The sequence below is a fragment of the Lissotriton helveticus genome, chromosome 3_1, assembly GCF_964261635.1.
Source record: "Lissotriton helveticus chromosome 3_1, aLisHel1.1, whole genome shotgun sequence".
NCBI classification, from domain to species: Eukaryota; Metazoa; Chordata; class Amphibia; order Caudata; family Salamandridae; genus Lissotriton; species Lissotriton helveticus.
This window is the reverse complement of record NC_136061.1, coordinates 1,201,198,288-1,201,209,150: the sequence shown is the minus strand read 5'-3', so window position 1 is coordinate 1,201,209,150 and position 10,863 is coordinate 1,201,198,288.

Sequence of the window (10,863 nt, the reverse complement as noted above, 5' to 3'; positions counted from 1 at the left end):
ACTGTAAACGTTCAGTATTGGAAAGATTATGAGGGCCCTGGGTGGCCGGGCGGCCGATATTTAACACATTCTTCTTTTTTTTTTGCCAGAAACCTTCACGGGAGTGTACTCAACAACTTTTAACAAATTATTTTTATTTATTTATTTTTTTAGCCACAAACCTTCTCGGAGTGTACTCAACAACTTCCCAAAGTTTCATGCCGATCGGATGAACGGTGTAGTAATGCATAAAGGACAGACTGACATACTTTGGTTTTTATATATATAGACTAGCTTACCCGTCGCGCGTTGCTGCGACCTCAGAAGAAAGGAAATTTAAGGAAACTTGTTATGATAACATTCAATTTACATTGTGTCATTTTTATTGAAACTTATTCATTTTAATATGGAAATCATTTTAAAGTGTTGTTTTAATTCTGTTTATTTATTCGAGTGCTTGTGGATACACAGTATTTTTTGTTTATTCCGTCTGGTGCGTACACGAATAAATCAGAAAGTTTTCCGACGCGTGAGCTGGCCGCATACAGTTGTCCATGTGAGAAGCACGGATTCACCAAATCTAGTCTACACACTTGCAGCGATTGTCCTTGTGCTTTGTTTATGGTCATTGCAAAAGCGAGTCGCACCGGAAACTGTAAACGTTGCGTACACGAATAAATCAGAAGGTTTTCCGACGCGTGAGCTGGCCACATACAGTTGTCCATGTGAGAAGCACGGATTCTCCAAATCTAGTCCACACACTTGCAGCGATTGTCCTTGTGCTTTGTTGATGGTCATTGCAAAAGCGAGTCGCACCGTAAACTGTAAACGTCCTTTACAACGAAACTTTTACAACGCACTACCATTACGACGCAACTTTTACAACGCAAACCATTACAACGCATAGCGCTGGGGGGCGCTCTAGGATAGGGAATGTATTTAATATACTATCCAACACCTTCCCTACTATCCACGGGGACTGGAGTTGGAATAGTAAATTAAATAAATCACTCTCCAGCGCCTAAAAGCACAATGCGTTGTAATGGTATGCGATGTAAAAACCGCATTGTAAAGGTAGTCGTTGTAAAAGTATGCGTTGTAACGTCATACATCCTTGGAAAGATTATGAGGGCCCTGGGTGGCCGGGGGGCCGATATTTAACAAATTTGTCTTTTTTTTTGCCAGAAACCTTCGCGGGAGTGTACTCAACAACTTTTAACAATTTTTTTTTAACTTTTTTTTTTTTGCCGAAACCTTCGCGGGAGTGTACTCAACAACTTCCCAAAGTTTCATACCGATCGGATGAATGGTGTAGTAATGCATAAATGACAAACGGACATACTTTGGTTTTTATATCTATAGATAGATGAACCTCAGTGCACCATACTTCATCCTCAATATGCACTTCATTAAAGATGCATCTTGAAGGCAGTTTGCGCCTGATATCTCTATTTTTATTAGAGCATGGTCGGAGAAACCATTTTGAATATGCATAAAATGAATTAGTCTATAATTAAGAGAAGTATGAAAGTAATCCAATTGGGCCGCAGTGCTATTTTTAGCAGAAAACGCTATTATTCTCTCTTTTTTGGAAACCTTGCCCGCCAGATGTCAATCAGATCTAGTTTATGCCCTTGCCAGCGTGGCATATTCTGTTTACGTGTCTCAAAGGATGAATCCATTTCTGGGCTTTGCAAGAAATACAAATCACCATCCCTTATCACCAACCCTGGGATATGTATAAGTGTGTGATAGAAATCCAATAATGGCACTGGATTTTCTTCTATTGGTGCGTATATAGTACCTATTGTTAATCTTGTCCTAGTAATTAATCCACTGACCAAGCCCCATCTTCCTTCTTCATCTGTCTGGAATGAGGTATTGCAATCCCATTATGAGCGGCATTGGCTGATGAGAGATATTGACCACTGGCCCAGTGTCTAAACATACAAAAGGAGGGCTCCTTTTTTCCCATATAGTGCATCTCCTGAATTAATACAATATCAGGAGTGTGACCTTGCACCCTTTCATCAATAGCTCAGGCCTTGATCTTATTAATGGGGCCATTCCAATTTAAGGAGGCAATGCAAAAGGAACCTTTATTCATTCATTTATTAGGTCTCGTGACCTATCAATGCGCATGCGCATTGAGAGAAGCGAGACTATAGGGCTTTAAACAAAGCTTACCTAACTGCGGCGATTTGGTGCTGTGCCCGTGGCTTTTAGGTCAATGCGCAAGCGCATTGACCTAAAATGCGCGTGCACAGCATCAAATCGCCAGCCATCTGTTCCCCAGCTTGGATCTCCTGGCTGCTCCTCCCCTAATTATCCGCACATCAAAGGCTGCTCCCGCCCCCTGCTTCACACTTCAAACGAATGCTACCGAGAGCATTTCCCGGCCGGCCGCTTTTAATTTAATTTCGCAAGCAGTTCCCCCTCCTCCCTCTCCTCCCTCTCCTGACTTTCTCCTGCCTGCCATACCAATCCAAACTGAGGCGCTGCTGCTCCAGTCCCTGTATTACTCCCACTCATCTATGATTAGGAATAAAAGACTGTCGGTTAAAAACAGTTTCAAGATAAAAATGGTTTCCCATTACTTTTGCAGAATGTTCTGCATTTCCTTAACCGCCTCCAACTCTCCGACTTTCACATGCACATACCACTTTGCTGATACTGACCGAGACATGCGCTTTATAAGCAGGAAATAGAATTCTACAGGAAACAATACTACCGAAGACCATTCGAGGGTGTGAGCTCAATGCCACCGAAGAGTACGTACAATTATTATACTTATAGTTCAGTCAACTACCCTTGATGCACGGACAACCTTTGAAGAAAGTGAAAAGCATGTACCCTCACCCTCACCCTCACCCACCCTCAACCCCTCACCCTCACTCACCCTCAACCCCTCACCCTCACCCTCACTCACCCTCACCCTCACTCACCCTCAACCCCTCACCCTCAACCCCTCACCCTCACTCACCCTCACCCTCACTCACCCTCAACCCCTCACCCTCACTCACCCTCAACCCCTCACCCTCACTCACCCTCACCCTCACTCACCCTCACCCTCACTCACCCTCAACCCCTCACCCTCACTCACCCTCACCCTCACTCACCCTCACCCTCACTCACCCACCCTCACCCTCACTCACCCTCACCCTCACTCACCCTCACCCTCACCCTCACTCACCCTCACCCTCACTCACCCTCACCCTCACTCACCCTCACCCTCACCCTCACTCACCCTCAACCCCTCACCCTCACTCACCCTCACTCACCCTCACCCTCACTCACCCTCAACCCCTCACCCTCACTCACCCTCAACCCCTCACCCTCACACTCACTCACCCTCAACCCCTCACCCTCAACCCCTCACTCACCCTCACTCTCACTCACCCTCACTCACCCTCAACCCCTCACCCTCACCCACCCTCACCCTCACTCACCCTCACCCTCACTCACCCTCAACCCCTCACCCTCACTCACCCTCACCCTCACTCACCCTCAACCCCTCACCCTCACTCACCCTCAACCCCTCACCCTCACTCACCCTCAACCCCTCACCCTCACTCACCTTCACCCTCACCCTCACTCACCCTCACTCACCCTCACTCACCCTCACTCACCCTCACCCTCACTCACCCTCACCCTCACTCACCCTCACTCACCCTCACCCTCACTCACCCTCACTCACCCTCACCCTCACCCTCACTCACCCTCAACCCCTCACTCACCCTCACTCACCCTCAACCCCTCACCCTCACCCTCACCCTCACTCACCCTCAACCCCTCACCCTCACTCACCCTCAACCCCTCACCCTCACCCTCACTCACCCTCAACCCCTCACCCTCACCCTCACTCACCCTCAACCCCTCACCCTCAACCCCTCACTCACCCTCACTCTCACTCACCCTCACTCACCCTCAACCCCTCACCCTCACCCTCACCCTCACTCACCCTCACCCTCACTCACCCTCAACCCCTCACCCTCACTCACCCTCAACCCCTCACCCTCACTCACCCTCAACCCCTCACCCTCACTCACCCTCACTCACCCTCACTCACCCTCACCCACCCTCACCCTCACTCACCCTCACCCTCACCCTCACCCTCACTCACCCTCACCCTCACTCACCCTCACCCTCTCACCCTCAACCCCTCACCCTCACTCACCCTCAACCTCACCCTCACCCACCCTCACCCACCCTCACCCTCAACCCCTCACCCTCACTCACCCTCAACCCCTCACCCTCACCCTCACTCACCCTCAACCCCTCACCCTCAAACCCTCACTCACCCTCACTCACCCTCACTCACCCTCAACCCCTCACCCTCACCCTCACTCACCCTCAACCCCTCACCCTCACTCACCCTCACCCTCACTCACCCTCAACCCCTCACCCTCACTCACCCTCACCCGCTCACCCTCACTCACCCTCAACCCCTCACCCTCACTCACCCTCACCCTCACTCACCCTCAACCCCTCACCCTCAACCCCTCACCCTCACCCTCACTCACCCTCAACCCCTCACCCTCACTCACCCTCAACCCCTCACCCTCTCACTCTCACTCACCCTCACCCTCACTCACCCTCAACCTCACTCACCCTCACTCACCCTCACTCACCCACACTCACCCTCACCCTCACTCACCCTCACTCACCCTCACCCTCACTCACCCTCACCCTCACTCACCCTCACCCTCACTCACCCTCAACCCCTCACCCTCACTCACCCTCAACCCCTCACCCTCACCCTCACTCACCCTCAACCCCTCACCCTCAACCCCTCACTCACCCTCACTCTCACTCACCTTCACTCACCCTCAACCCCTCACCCTCACTCACCCTCACCCTCACTCACCCTCACTCACCCTCAACCCCTCACCCTCACTCACCCTCACCCTCACCCTCACTCACCCTCAACCCCTCACCCTCACTCACCCTCAACCCCTCACCCTCTCACCCTCACTCACCCTCAACCCCTCACCCTCACTCACCCTCACCCTCACTCACCCTCACTCACCCTCAACCCCTCACCCTCACTCACCCTCACCCTCACCCTCACTCACCCTCAACCCCTCACCCTCACTCACCCTCAACCCCTCACCCTCTCACCCTCACTCACCCTCACCCTCACCCTCACTCACCCTCAACCCCTCACCCTCACTCACCCTCAACCCCTCACCTTCACCCACCCTCACTCACCCTCACCCTCACTCACCCTCACCCTCACTCACCCTCACCCTCACCCTCACTCACCCTCACTCACCCTCACTCACCCTCACCCTCACTCACCCTCACCCTCACTCACCCTCACTCACCCTCACCCTCACTCACCCTCACCCTCACTCACCCTCACCCTCACTCACCCTCACTCACCCTCACCCTCACTCACCCTCACCCTCACTCACCCTCACCCTCACTCACCCTCACCCTCACTCACCCTCACCCTCACTCACCCTCACTCACCCTCACTCACCCTCACCCTCACTCACCCTCACCCTCACTCACCCTCACCCTCACTCACCCTCAACCCCTCACTCACCCTCAACCCCTCACCCTCACTCACCCTCAACCCCTCACCCTCAACCCCTCACCCTCAACCCCTCACTCACCCTCACTCACCCTCAACCCCTCACCCTCTCACTCTCACTCACCCTCACCCTCACTCACCCTCAACCTCACTCACCCTCACTCACCCTCACTCACCCTCACTCACCCTCACCCTCACTCACCCTCACTCACCCTCACCCTCACTCACCCTCACCCTCACTCACCCTCACCCTCACTCACCCTCACCCTCACTCACCCTCACCCTCACTCACCCTCAACCCCTCACCCTCACTCACCCTCAACCCCTCACCCTCACCCTCACTCACCCTCAACCCCTCACCCTCAAGCCCTCACTCACCCTCACTCTCACTCACCTTCACTCACCCTCAACCCCTCACCCTCACTCACCCTCACCCTCACTCACCCTCACTCACCCTCAACCCCTCACCCTCACTCACCCTCACCCTCACTCACCCTCAACCCCTCACCCTCACTCACCCTCAACCCCTCACCCTCTCACCCTCACTCACCCTCACCCTCACTCACCCTCAACCCCTCACCCTCACTCACCCTCAACCCCTCACCTTCACCCACCCTCACTCACCCTCACCCTCACTCACCCTCACCCTCACTCACCCTCACTCACCCTCACCCTCACTCACCCTCACCCTCACTCACCCTCACCCTCACTCACCCTCACCCTCACTCACCCTCACTCACCCTCACCCTCACTCACTCTCACTCACCCTCACCCTCACTCACCCTCACCCTCACTCACCCTCACTCACCCTCACTCACCCTCACTCACCCTCACTCACCCTCACTCACCCTCACTCACCCTCACCCTCACTCACCCTCACCCTCACTCACCCTCAACCCTCACTCACCCTCAACCCCTCACCCTCACTCACCCTCAACCCCTCACCCTCAACCCCTCACCCTCAACCCCTCACTCACCCTCACTCACCCTCACTCACCCTCAACCCCTCACCCTAACCCTCACTCACCCTCACTCACCCTCAACCCCTCACCCTCACTCACCCTCACCCTCACTCACCCTCAACCCTCACCCTCACTCACCCTCACCCTCACCCCCTCACCCTCACTCACCCTCAACCCCTCACCCTCACTCACCCTCACCCTCACTCACCCTCAACCCCTCACCTTCAACCCCTCACCCTCACTCACCCTCACCCTCGCCCTCACTCACCCTCAACCCCTCACCCTCACTCACCCTCAACCCCTCACCCTCTCACCCTCACTCACCCTCACCCTCACTCACCCTCAACCTCACTCACCCTCACTCACCCTCACCCTCACTCACCCTCACCCTCACTCACCCTCACTCACCCTCACTCACCCTCACCCTCACCCTCACTCACCCTCACCCTCACTCACCCTCACCCTCACTCACCCTCACCCTCACTCACCCTCAACCCTCACCCTCACTCACCCTCACCCTCACCCTCACTCACCCTCACCCTCACTCACCCTCAACCTCTCACCCTCACTCACCCTCAACCCCTCACCCTCACCCTCACTCACCCTCAACCCCTCACCCTCAACCCCTCACTCACCCTCACTCTCACTCACCCTCACTCACCCTCAACCCCTCACCCTCACTCACCCTCACCCTCACTCACCCTCAACCCCTCACCCTCACTCACCCTCACCCTTACCCTCACTCACCCTCACTCACCCTCAACCCCTCACCCTCACTCACCCTCACCCTCACTCACCCTCAACCCCTCACCCTCACTCACCCTCAACCCCTCACCCTCACCCACCCTCACTCACCCTCACCCTCACTCACCCTCACTCACCCTCACCCTCACTCACCCTCACTCACCCTCACCCTCACCCTCACTCACCCTCACTCACCCTCACCCTCACTCACCCTCACTCACCCTCACCCTCACTCACCCTCACTCACCCTCACCCTCCCTCACCCTCACTCACCCTCACCCTCACTCACCCTCACTCACCCTCACTCACCCTCACCCTCACTCACCCTCACCCTCACTCACCCTCACTCACCCTCACCCTCACTCACCCTCACCCTCACTCACCCTCACCCTCACTCACCCTCACTCACCCTCACCCTCACTCACCCTCACCCTCACTCACCCTCACCCTCACTCACCCTCACCCTCACTCACCCTCACTCACCCTCACTCACCCTCACCCTCACTCACCCTCACCCTCACTCACCCTCACCCTCACTCACCCTCAACCCCTCACTCACCCTCAACCCCTCACCCTCACTCACCCTCAACCCCTCACCCTCAACCCCTCACTCACCCTCACTCACCCTCAACCCCTCACCCTCTCACTCTCACTCACCCTCACTCACCCTCAACCTCACTCACCCTCACTCACCCTCACTCACCCTCACTCACCCTCACCCTCACTCACCCTCACTCACCCTCACTCACCCTCACCCTCACTCACCCTCACCCTCACTCACCCTCACCCTCACTCACCCTCAACCCCTCACCCTCACTCACCCTCAACCCCTCACCCTCACTCACCCTCAACCCCTCACCCTCAAGCCCTCACTCACCCTCACTCTCACTCACCTTCACTCACCCTCAACCCCTCACCCTCACTCACCCTCACCCTCACTCACCCTCACTCACCCTCAACCCCTCACCCTCACTCACCCTCACCCTCACTCACCCTCAACCCCTCACCCTCACTCACCCTCAACCCCTCACCCTCTCACCCTCACTCACCCTCACCCTCACTCACCCTCAACCCCTCACCCTCACTCACCCTCAACCCCTCACCTTCACCCACCCTCACTCACCCTCACCCTCACTCACCCTCACCCTCACTCACCCTCACTCACCCTCACCCTCACTCACCCTCACCCTCACTCACCCTCACTCACCCTCACCCTCACTCACCCTCACTCACCCTCACCCTCACTCACCCTCACTCACCCTCACCCTCACTCACCCTCACCCTCACTCACCCTCACCCTCACTCACCCTCACTCACCCTCACTCACCCTCACTCACCCTCACCCTCACTCACCCTCACCCTCACTCACCCTCAACCCCTCACTCACCCTCAACCCCTCACCCTCACTCACCCTCAACCCCTCACCCTCAACCCCTCACCCTCAACCCCTCACTCACCCTCACTCACCCTCACTCACCCTCAACCCCTCACCCTAACCCTCACTCACCCTCACTCACCCTCAACCCCTCACCCTCACTCACCCTCACCCTCACTCACCCTCAACCCCTCACCCTCACTCACCCTCACCCTCACCCCCTCACCCTCACTCACCCTCAACCCCTCACCCTCACTCACCCTCACCCTCACTCACCCTCACCCCTCACCTTCAACCCCTCACCCTCACTCACCCTCACCCTCGCCCTCACTCACCCTCAACCCCTCACCCTCACTCACCCTCAACCCCTCACCCGCTCACCCTCACTCACCCTCACCCCTCACTCACCCTCAACCTCACTCACCCTCACTCACCCTCACCCTCACTCACCCTCACCCTCACTCACCCTCACTCACCCTCACTCACCCTCACCCTCACCCTCACTCACCCTCACCCTCACTCACCCTCACCCTCACTCACCCTCACCCTCACTCACCCTCAACCCCTCACCCTCACTCACCCTCACCCTCACCCTCACTCACCCTCACCCTCACTCACCCTCAACCTCTCACCCTCACTCACCCTCAACCCCTCACCCTCACCCTCACTCACCCTCAACCCCTCACCCTCAACCCCTCACTCACCCTCACTCTCACTCACCCTCACTCACCCTCAACCCCTCACCCTCACTCACCCTCACCTCACTCACCCTCAACCCCTCACCCTCACTCACCCTCACCCTTACCCTCACTCACCCTCACTCACCCTCAACCCCTCACCCTCACTCACCCTCACCCTCACTCACCCTCAACCCCTCACCCTCACTCACCCTCAACCCCTCACCCTCACCCACCCTCACTCACCCTCACCCTCACTCACCCTCACTCACCCTCACCCTCACTCACCCTCACTCACCCTCACCCTCACCCTCACTCACCCTCACTCACCCTCACCCTCACTCACCCTCACTCACCCTCACCCTCACTCACCCTCACTCACCCTCACCCTCCCTCACCCTCACTCACCCTCACCCTCACTCACCCTCACCCCTCACCCTCACTCACCCTCACTCACCCTCAACCCCTCACCCTCACTCACCCTCACCCACCCTCACACCCCACCCACCCTCACCCTCACCCTCACTCACCCTCAACCTCTCACCCTCACTCACCCTCAACCCCTCACCCTCACCCTCACTCACCCTCAACCCCTCACTCACCCTCACTCTCACTCACCCTCACTCACCCTCAACCCCTCACCCTCACCCTCACTCACCCTCACTCACCCTCAACCCCTCACCCTCACTCACCCTCAACCCCTCACCCTCACTCACCCTCACTCACCCTCACCCTCACTCACCCTCACCCTCACTCACCCTCACCCTCACTCACCCTCAACCCCTCACCCTCACTCACCCTCAACCCCTCACCCTCACCCTCACTCACCCTCACCCTCACTCACCCTCAACCCCTCACCCTCAACCCCTCACCCTCACTCACCCTCACCCTCACTCACCCTCAACCCCTCACCCTCACTCACCCTCAACCTCACTCACCCTCACCCTCACCCTCACTCACCCTCACCCTCACTCACCCTCAGCCCCTCACCCTCACTCACCCTCAACCCCTCACCCTCACTCACCCTCACCCTCACTCACCCTCCCCCTCACTCACCCTCACTCACCCTCACTCACCCTCACCCTCACCCTCACTCACCCTCACTCACCCTCACCCTCACTCACCCTCAACCCCTCACCCTCACTCACCCTCACCCTCACTCACCCTCACCCACCCTCAACCCCTCACCCTCACTCACCCTCAACCCCTCACCCTCACCCTCACTCACCCTCAACCCCTCACCCTCACCCTCACTCACCCTCAACCCCTCACCCTCAACCCCTCACTCACCCTCACTCTCACTCACCCTCACTCACCCTCAACCCCTCACCCTCACTCACCCTCACCCTCACTCACCCTCACCCTCACTCACCCTCAACCCCTCACCCTCACCCACCCTCACCCTCACTCACCCTCAACCCCTTACCCTCACCCTCACTCACCCTCACCCTCACTCACCCTCAACCCCTCACCCTCACTCACCCTCGACCCCTCACTCACCCTCACTCACCCTCAACCCCTCACCCACCCTCGACCCCTCACTCACCCTCACCCTCACTCACCCTCACCCTCACTCACCCTCAACCC